General features: G+C 53.5%; 1 pseudogene; it reads left to right on the top strand.

Moving 5' to 3' along the window:
* The first annotated feature begins 3,039 nt into the window (after positions 1-3,039).
* LOC121154720 lies at positions 3,040-7,295 on the top strand (annotated as a pseudogene).
* The last annotated feature ends 3,734 nt before the right edge of the window (positions 7,296-11,029 follow it).

Here is an 11,029-nt window from a genome sequence, read left to right as displayed (position 1 = left end):
AAGGTAACAATATGGAAAACATACTAGTATTACCCACTTTCCTGTAGCCCTTGAACCTTCTTACTCTAACTAAGTATATAAAGAAAAAAAAATATTTTTAAATAACAGATATCAATAAAAAAAGCACATTCTTAACTCCAAAAAAAAAAGAAATCAGGATAGAGCACAAGTCATGCTGAGCTAGGCTCTTACACCCTCTGGGTCTGCATGAGCCAGGGATGCTAGGCCACAGCATCAAAGGCAAAGGCCAAGACAGGTGAGAGGTTATGCCAAGTCGAGTCAGAGGAACCACTGGCATGCACACAATTTATGACTTGGAACAGGGAGCAAATGGGACACCCTAGCTGAGTTGAGGTTTCCACTGAGGAGCACAGGGGCTGAAGTGAATGCTGTGTTCTGATCTGGATACAGCTACAGTCTCCCTTGGCACAAGTGTGGACTCGGACTAGATGCACAAAGCCAGGCCAAACTCCAAACACCATCTGATGTTCTGGAGGACCAGGGTAGCTGTGGGATGGACTCAGCTTGGTCTCAACCACAACTGAGCCATGTGTGACCTGTTTTTGCATATGGATGAGCCTTAGCTACGCTGAAACATCCAACAATAAGAACCAGAATGGGTTGAAGGCCAGTCAGGAAAGACCACTGTTCCTGCTAGGACAGGAGGTGGACTGAGTAGGACTGGCTCATGGACCCACCAGTATATGCAAAATCTGGCATTGGGAGAGGTTCTGAAGGAGAAGCCTGGGCAACTCCTCTGTCAGGACAAAACCCTGCAGGTAAGCACTATAAGCACAAAAGGAACAGCCCATACCACACCAGGGAAAAGCACCCATCAGCACACATTTGGCACAGGTCAGGTGTGGACCAGGCTGAACCAGCTCACATCACTGCTGATGAATCTGAGCAACAGAACAGTGTGGGTCGAACCAGTTATGGTCACAACACATATCAGTACACCTTACAGCTAGAATTGATGGTGGGCCGGGCCGGGCAGGCAACAACACATACTAGCAAACACCGTGGTGAGGAGGGCCATGCCTGACTGGGCCACAGCACTAGTAGGAACAAAGGATGGAGGGGGTAAAGCTGGTAGGAGGAAGGTAGAGGGTCCCCCTGCTGCAACATCTCACTTACTGGACAGCATGAGTTGATACCAGGCAGGGCTATAACACCTGCGGGCCTCATGCGAGCCAGATCAGGGAAGATCCTGGCTTGATTGACTGTCCCTAATGGGGCAAACATAAAGCAGAGGGTGAGGGTTGGTAGGGCTTTACAACAGCATCAGATAGCAGATTCTGGCACTGGTGGCTAATCTGTCAATTTAAACTACAGAACCACCTGCAGAGTGGGAATGATTTAGGAGGGAAATAATGGCACCTACTCCCTCTTGGATTGCCACTCCCACTGGAAAGCATGAAAACCAGCACTGGGGCAGGAGTGGCTAGACAGAACGGCACCCACCACCATATGTGTGGGCTGGATAGTGGAGCTGGTTGGGCTAAACTAGGCTTTAATGTTCATTTGCATGTATGACAGCTGAACTGGATGTGGGACAGACTGAACTAATCTGCTGCACATACTGGCAAGCATGGGAACTAGGGCAGTGGATGGGCCTGATGGGGGTTATTGAGGGGGGCTCTAACTTGTCTGCAGCCCCCACTGCTTTATCTGAGAGTCAAGTGTGTGTTGGGCAGAATCAGGCTGGATTGTAACACCCATTGGTGCCAGGGCTGGAAACACAACCACACTAGCAATTGTAACCACCAGCTGATTGGGCCAATGGACTGTATCCAGCCCTGTACTTGCAAGTACACACAAGAATCTAGTCCAGAATTACCTCAAAGTTTCTTTGGGGATTTCACCAATCAAACTGCCAGACTCAGAACCCTACACATGAAGAGAAGTGCAGGTTCCATGGTACGCCCTGGGGTGCAAGTGCCAGAGCCTAGCCTCCTCAGTGGCTCAGACAGAGCAGTGGAGAGCACAACCAGGTACACATGGAGGATATGGCAGTCTATGGGAAACTGCAGAGGATACCTTGCAGCACAACAGAGGGCAAATTGAATCAATCAGCTACCCCAGCCATATGTTGGCAGTGAAAGATTGGGCAAATGGAGATGCTAAGATGGACTATGTCAATCAGTGGATCCTGCAGTGACTTCATTGTGCTTAGAATGGAGAGATTGGTGCGTGGCGCCATGGCACAGCAGGTAAGGTCCTCACCTTGAGCACTCTGGGATCCCATATGGTCACCGGTTGTAATCCAGGTAGCCCACTTCCCATCCAGCTCCCTGCTTGTAGCCTGGGAAAGCAGTCAAGGACGGCCCAAAGCATTGGGACCCTGCACCCATGTGGGAGACCTGGAAGAGCTCCTGGCTCCCCGCATCAGATTGGTGCAGTACCGGCCATTGCGGTCACTTAGGGAGTGAATCATTTCACAGAAGATCTTCCTCTTTGTCTCTTCCTCTCTGTATAACCGGCTTTCCAACAAAAAAATAAAATAATAAAAAAGAAATAAATATTTTAAAAAATAAAAATGAACGGCTTGATTGGCAGCAATTCATAACTGTTGAACTGTCAAAACCACTTGAGCAGGACCCTTGGAGCATGCTCAGTGTTGAAGACCAGGATGGGTAGGAGGCTGATGGGGCTTCTCCCTTTATCCCCCTCTTTACCCCAGATACAGAAAAAAAGAGAACATGGAAATAATAGTCTTCCCCACTTTCCTGTAGCCTTTGAACCTGTATGCCCTAATTAACCATGCAAAGATTGTGAAAAAAAATATATATGAGAGACATATCCTTGCGGCTGCCATGTGATCAGGCAGTGCGCTGACCGGCTCAGCTGCACGGCTCTGTCTGGGACCTCCCTTTGCAACCTGTGAGGGGCCGTCCCGGAGATCCTGCGCCAAAGGCTGCTCAAATATCAGGGTAGCCCCCAAACAGACACTCTCAGATTCCACAGCCGGGGGCCCTGTGTAGACCTGGAGCAGACACCCCCTCCTTCCCTTCATGATTCGATTGTAGCACAGTGGCAATGGATGATGAGGATGGGAGATGCTTACTGGACGTGATTTGTGACCCCCAGGCCCTCAATGACTTTCTACACGGATTCGAAAAGCTCAACAGTGATGACCTCCTGGACAATGCCAGCGAGGTCCAGGGTGCCTTCTATGAAGGCCCGGGCTGCACGTGCAGGAAGCTTCCAGTAACCATCTGAACCCAGAGCCCAGGCAGCTGGCCCCCAGCGTACACTTGGACTTCCCAGAAGATGACATCCTGGGCTCGCCAGCCACCGGAGGTGGGGCGGCAGGCAGTGGGGGTGCCGAACAGCCCTGGGACATCCTTCAGCAAAGCCTGCAGGAAGCCCACATCACCGAGCAGACCCTCGAGGTCGAGGCCATGGCTGAGCTGGACCTGGGCCTCTTCCAGCTACCCATCCTGCAGCCAGCAGACGCTGGAGCCGACCCTGTCGGGACTGCGGGTTTTACTGCAATGGCCACAGGACCCAGGTGCTCTTCCCTGGCAGCTCTGACCTGCTGGGGCTGCAGGCCCACCCACCGTGCTGATGCACCAGGCTCTGGTGAAACCCCAGGATGTGGTCAACAAGGCCCTCAGTGTGCAGCCCATGTACCTGGGCAATGTGACCCTACAGCCCATTCTGGGCCTCCAGGGCCTGCCCATTGGCAGCCCTGGGGGTGCCACAGTGGCCAAACTCCACCTGGCACCCATCTAGGTGGTCGGCCAGCCTGTCATGGCACTGAACCCACCTACCCCATGAAACTGGCCTCTGCTGGCTTCTCCCTACAAGGGGCTGGCCTGGTCATCCAGAAGAACCTCCCAGCTGCCATGGCCACCACGCTCAATGGGAACTTGGTATTCGCCAATGCTGGGGCAATCAGGCCACAACTAGTGGGGCAAATTCAGAACAGCCACTGGAGGTGGCTCTGGACCTTGGCATGGCACCACTGGTCCCAGTGCCCAATGTGATTCTGCACAGCCACTGGAGGTGGCTCTAGGCCTCAGCATGGCACCACTGGTCCCAGCGCCCAATGTGATCCTGCACCGTACGCCCATGCCCATCCAGCCCAAGTCAGCAGGGGTGCTGCCCCCAAGCTGTACCAACTGACGCCTAAGCCCTTTGCACCCGCCTGTGCCACACTCACCATCCAGGGTGAGCCAGGCTCACTTACAACACAGCCCAAGGCACCACAGTACCTGACCTTCATGGCAGCTGGCAAGGCTGGCCAGAACGTGGTGCTGTCAGGCTTCCTCGTGCCTGCCCTGCAGGCCAGCCTCTTCAAGCAGCCACTGGCCACTGCAACTGGGGCGGCGCCACCGCAGCCTCCGGGTGCCCTGAGCAAGCCCATGAGCATGCACCTGCTGAACCAGGGCAGCAGTATCATCATCCCTGCCCAGCACAAGCTGTACACCCAGAACCAGTTTGTGCTGCTAGGCGCCTCCATCGTCCAGCACCCACAACCACTCTCCGCCCTGCCAGCCAATGTGGACGGCCAGATCCTGGCTGCTGCGGCCCCTCATGCAAGCAGACAGCTCATCGCCAACCCCATCCTCACAACCAGAACTTGGCGACTAAATGAGCCTGGGCACTATGCTGGTCCCACCATCGGGTGCACACAGCAGTGCCACACACATCCTCTCCGCTGCGCCCATCCAGGTGCGCCAGCCCACGCTCTTCCAGATGCCTGTGTTGCTGCCGGCAGGCAGCCTGCCCACACAGGCCAGCCTACAGCTGCGGGCCCCACCACCACCACAGTCCTGCAGGGTGTCACCCTGCCTCCCAGTGCCAAGGCCATGCTCAACTCCTCCCCCGCCAATCCCCATGGGCTGGTGCAGCAAGCAGCTCTTCCCGCTGCTATGGTGGCTGCCTCCTCCACCACTACCACCAGGGAGGTGTGCTCACCATGCAGCTCACCCCACCAGCACCCCCTGCAGAAGCACACTGGGCCTCCTGCAGGCTCAGATACAGAAGTCCCTCCAGACCACTGCCCCACCTCAGGTCAGCACCCCACAGCCCAACCCAGGCCTGGCATCCAGCCTGGAGAAGATGGTCCTTGGGCAGCCACCGCCCGCAGCTATCACGGCCATCCTCACTCAGGACTCCCCACAGATGTTCCTGCCCCAGATCCTGGAAGCCATTCCACTGAAGGGCCCAGGTCCTTCCTCGACCCCCTCGCTAGCTCACCAGGCCCCACTAGAAGACAGCCCCTACCTGCCCTCCCCACATCCGGCTGTGCCGCCCTCCTGCCCCTCTCCCAGCCCCACTCTCATCACCTTTCCCAGCCCCAGAGCCTGTCCCATCTCTCCTCTGAACCCACCCTGCACCTCTGTCCCCCACCCCAGGCCCCACCAACCCTGCCAGGCATTTTTGTTATCCAGAACACACTAGGCATCCCCCAGGTGGCCAGTACCCCAGCCTCCATCATCCCCGGCCCCCTGCCTCCTCTGCCAGCTGAGGGGTCACTGCCTCCTGACCCCCACCCCACGGCGGCCTCCACTGTAGCTTCCTCTGAGATGTCCACCAGGGTGCCTGGCCCCATGCCATCTGATTTCCAGCTTCAGTTCCCGGCTGGCCAGGGACCCCATAAGGCCCCCACACCCCCGCCACACCTCCCCCTGGTCCCCGAGCCTGTGGTGCCCCTGCCACCGCCCCCACGGACCTTCCAGATGGTGGCCGGAAGCCCCAGCCAAACGCCCTGCTGGAGAGATTCCACCAGGTTTCTTCTGGAATCCTCCTCCAGCACAAGGCGGGGGGGGGGGGGCTCTGCTGCCACCCCACAGGCCCTGGCCAGCCCCACGACCTTAATGCTGGTCAGCGGCCAGGCCCCTTCCAGAACCCCCACCGCCCCGAGCCATGCCCTTGCCCCTGCACCCATGGCCAACACAGGCCTCCCTCCTCTGCTCCCCGCCAAAAGCAAAGCTTTTGCCTGCAGCATCCCAGCCCTGAGTGTGACCAAGGACCCTGTACCTTAACTGCAGCTGAAGAAGGCCCCTACACTGCAACCCAGCAAGGAGGCCTGTTTCCTGGAGCATTTGCACAAACACCAAGGCTCCATGCTGCACCCCGACTGTAAGACCGCCTCCCCTCCCTGCAGCGCCTGCTGCCCTACCACGTGTACCAGGGCGCCCTCTCCTCCCCCAGCAACTACCACAAGGTGGATGAGGAAGTTGAGGCAGTCTCCACCCAGCTACTGAAACGCACCCAGGCCATGCTCATTAAGTACCGACTCTTGCCCCTGGAGGAGTCTCACCCCTCAGCGAAGATGCTCATGATTGACCGAACGTTCATTCAGGAGGAAAACACCACCCCTGTCTTGGATAAACAGCTGGCAAAGGAGAAACCCAATGAGTACGTGTCTTCCTCACGCTCTCGGCCTCACGCTCTCGGCCTCCCGCTCCCCGCCTCTTCCGATGGGCATCGGCTGTCCAGCCACGGATCTGGGACGTCCTCCTCCACCGCCTCTGCCCCACCGCCGTCACACCTGCTCACCAAGCTTGTGATATGGCATGGCGGGGCTGGTGGATCTCTGTCTGTGACCTGGGCACAGGCGTCCTCCTCCCTGTCCTCCTCCTTGTCGTCCACTGCCTCCTCCCTGGACGCCAATGAGGATAGCCCCATGCGCTTCCGCAACTGCCCACCCATCAAGACCTAGGAGGCGTGGAGCCGCATTGGTCTCAAGCTCAAGATCAGACAGAAGGGCAGGCTCATCAAGGTGGTGCACAACAAGGCGCTGGACCCCGTGCACCAGCCGTCCCTTGTGCCCCATAACGCAGCACCCCCGCAGCGCCCACCCCCGCCACCACCCCAGGCCGGCCAGATGAACAGCATCGTGGACAACAAGCCACCACTGTGCTACCCGCCACTCACAAGCTCCACAGGCCCGCGCCAACTGGGCCACGCCTGCCACTATGCAAGAGCTACCCGGAGCATGCGGCCACCGCGCCACGCCCCTGCCCGCCAAGGTGGACAAGGCCAAAAGCGGCCTCATCCATGAGCTGGCGGCCGTGGAGGACGAGCTGTAGCAGCAGCTACTTAAGGGCACCGCCCCGCCGCCTGAGCCCAACCACGCAGCTGCCCATGCCCAGGGTGGGGATGCCGGCTGGGAGGCCCCCACAATGCCACCCGCTAAGTGGCACAAGTCCCAGTCCGCAGACATGGACCAGGCCAGCTTCTCGAGTGACAGTCCGCAAGAAGACACTCTCAAGGAGCACTTGCAAAGTGCCATCGACAGCATCCTGAACCTGCAGCAGGTGCCGGGGGCTGGCCACACGGTGCGCAAGCACCTGCTGCCTCCATGCACCCCTGCACCGACCCGACGCCTACCCATCCTCCAGTTTCAAAGGTGGCCTGGTCCACCAGGACATTGAACAGATAACAGCGGGAGGCCGGGACAGCCCATCCAGTGACTGAGTTATTGCAGTCATCCAGGGCCATCTGGCGGATATGCAGGAGTGGGGCGCGTGCCTGGGGAGGGGGACAGAGGGTGATGGCCCCTCCTTCCCTCCCTCCTCGCAGCCCACGTGTCCATGCCCACCACAGCTCACACTTGCACGGGGCCAGCAGGAGGGCACCCACAGCAGGGAGGGTCAGCCCTGACCACACAGCAGCCCTAGAGGAAACCAGAGGTTGGTGGGGATCGAGCAGGGTCCCCCAACTTCCCCCTGTGTCCTCCCTGCGACGCGCACAGCTGCCCCTCACCCCTATGCTGGGATCCGAGTACAGCCACCAGAAACTGGAGTACTCCCCGGCCCCCAACACATACCCACACCTGCACGGCTTCACAGTCTTCCTCTGCCTTCAACCGCCCACGCCACGTTTTAAAATCCCAGAGACAGAACTAGTTGTGCAAGATAATTATTGTACTGTATTTATAGTGTATAACGATTTTTTGAAAGGAAAATCCTGTACATTTAGAACGCTTGTAAATTAAAAGCCGATCCTTTGAAAAAAACTGAAAAAAAAATAAAAAATAAAATAAAATGAGGAGATGTGGGCATCTAATAGAGTGGATGAGAAACTGCTTAGGAGACGCTCACCCTACACTGGACTGTCCGTGTTTGTGTTATCGCTCCACAACAAATTCCATCTCGCTGCTAACGCACTCCCTGGAAGCAGGCAGGGAATTTCTCAAGTACAGGAGTCATTGCACCTGCTGTCATGGACACGGATTTAGTTCCTGGCTCCAATTTTAGACCTGACCTTGTCACAATCTTGAAGACTTTAAGGAGTTAACCAGATTGTAGATCCCTCTGTCTCTATGTCTTGTACAAATGAAATAACTTATATTAAAAATAGGAGAAAAACTTTTTTTAAAGATTTATTGGTTTTTATTGGAAAGATTAGGAGAGACAGAGAGGAAGATCTTCCGTCCAGTGATTTACTTCCCAAGTGACCACAATGGCCTGCATTGTTTCAAAGTGAACTCAGGAGCCAGGAACTTCCTCCAGGTCTCCCACACAGGTGCAGAGTCCCAAGACTTTGGACTGTCCTCAACTGCTTTCCCAGGCTGCAAGCAGGGAGCTGGACTGGAAGCGGGACTGCCAGGATTAGAACCTGAGAACATATGGGATCCTGGTGCGTTCAAGCCAAGGACTTTAGCCACTGTGCCAGGCCTGAGAAAAGTAATTTAAAAACAAGAAGTGGCTGTTCACTGCAGCTTTTCGCACACAAGTTTGAAGAACATATGATTCTTTCCAGTGATTCTAAATACAGCAGCTTATTATGTGAAAGAAAATCTCACAGAACGGCAAGGGAAGGTAACACCGACTGGCAGTAATCATGACAAGTTAATGCTACAGTATCAGTGCCCAACCAGTGGGAACTGCTACTTAGCAATGTGATCAGAGATCTCACTTAACTCTACATGAAGAAAACAATAACATCTAACAAGTCCTAGAGAAACACAGAATAAGTAAGTGCACATGGAACAAATCTTAGACTCAACCCTTCTACCTTAACAATACTTCATAGAAACAATCAGAAGTTAGCCACAATCTCTAACCCAAGAATATTGACCCATATGGAAAAAACTTGACATACTTAGCATATGAGAAATAAAAAGCAAGAAAAATATTGTCACCAGTATCAAAAGCTAAAGCAGGGCCCACGGCCCAGTGTCCTAGTAGCTAAAGTCCTAACCTTAAATGTGCCATGGTCCCATATCGGTGCCAGATCTCATCCCGGCAGCCCTGTTTCTTTTCCAGCTCCCTTCTTGGAGCCTGGGAAGGTAGTCCAGGATGAACCAAAGCCTTGGGAACCTGCACCCACAAGGGAGGTCTGGAAGAGGCTCCTGGCTCCTGCTTCGAATTGGTATGGCTTCAGCCATTACATTCACTTTGAGAGTGAATCATCAGATGGAAGATCACCCTCTCTGTCTTTTCTCTATATATCTCTGACTTTGTAATGAAAATAAATAATTAAAAAAAAAAAAGAATGAGTGCTTCTATAAAAAACAAACAAACAAAAAACCCTAAATTGAAGGCCAGCATTGTGGTATAATGTGTAAAGCTGCCAAATTCAACACCAGCATCCCATATGGAATCAACTGTTACACTTCCAGCCAAGCTCTCTGTGAATCTCCTGGGAAAAGCAGTGGAAGATCTCCAAGTGCCTGGGCCCTGATCATCCACATGCAAGACCTGGAGGAAGCTTTAGGATCCAGGACTCAGCTTGGTCCAGCACTGGTTATTTCAGCCATCAGGGTAGAGAGCCAGTGGATAGAAGATCTCTGCAGCTTACTTTGTAGCTCTCAGTTGAAAATAATCAAATAAAACAAACAAAAAAATTAAAAAGAAAAGAAACATATTTTTAAGGTTTATTTATTCATTAGGAGGCAGGAAGAAAGAGATCCATGTTCTAGTTAACTCCATATATGACAGCACTTTCTGGGCCAAAGAAAGCAAGGAAATTAGAGCTTTTTCTGGGTGCCCCACAGGGGGGCAGGAACCCAAGATTTGGGGACATGTTAGGCTGCTTTCCCAGATTTCGTAGTGAGGAACAGAACTGCAAAGGAAGCAGCCACATCTTGAACCCATATGCAGGTAGCAGCTTGATTCACTGTGATACCACATTACTGAAAAATACAGTTTAAGCCATCACAAACATCAATCATCAGACAGTGCTAGGATTCAGTCACCTCTGCAGATGGAAGAGCAAAGAGGCCAAGGCCTGAACTGACAAGGAATTTTTTCTCGATAGGTATGCAGTTTGTATTGCTTCCAGTCTTACTGAAAGCATGCAGAAATAGAGTTGTCAAGAACTTAGTTTTCCTTCACTGAGACCATTAAAATAAACTCAGGTTCCATGCAAAAGAGCAAAGATGTGACATCCCAATCAGGGCACAGCATTCCTGCTTAAGTGAGCAAACTCTGAATCAAAGCACCAGGACATGACAGAGAATGAGCTCTGGGAAGCAGCCTGCTTACACTTCACAGGGAGACCCACACTCAGCAGCTTCCCCACGTTCCCAGGCCTTGGGGATCACTCTCACTGAGGACACAGTGCCCAGGGGGGCTCACTGCACTGATGGAGGGAATCCTAAGCAGCCAGAAATGTGCCAGTGTGGATATGGAAATTCCTCACAGCCTGCAGTATTTCCTGCAGCATCTTACCTCTTTGATGCAAGCACACATTTAAGATTAAGTGAATGCTGTGGCCTCTGTGATTTTAACACCTGATGTGCTATGTTTGTTTAATACAAATTTACTACGAAAAACTAATCACACACAATTCAATTATTTCATCATCTGCAATTAGTAGAAGACTCAGGATCAAGGCTCAATCTCAAGGTGCATGTGAATATTAGTGAACAGTGGGTGTCAACTCTTTCAATTCTTTTGTCCACGTTAACAAAGGCCTAAGCCCAAATCCTAATGGTTGAAATCCTCCCCTTGCATGGGCCAGGATCCCAAGTAAGTTCCAGTTCTAATTCCTGTGACCTCCACTTCCCATTCAACTCCCTGCCTGTGGCCTGGGAAAGCAGTTGAGGACAGCTCAAAGCCTTGGA

Source organism: Ochotona curzoniae, unplaced genomic scaffold (genome assembly GCF_017591425.1).
Source record: "Ochotona curzoniae isolate NIBS_2020 unplaced genomic scaffold, NIBS_Ocur_1.0 contig_283, whole genome shotgun sequence".
Taxonomy (NCBI): Eukaryota; Metazoa; Chordata; class Mammalia; order Lagomorpha; family Ochotonidae; genus Ochotona; species Ochotona curzoniae.
Note: the sequence above shows the minus strand (reverse complement) of the source record. Positions and strands in the feature narration are given on the sequence as shown.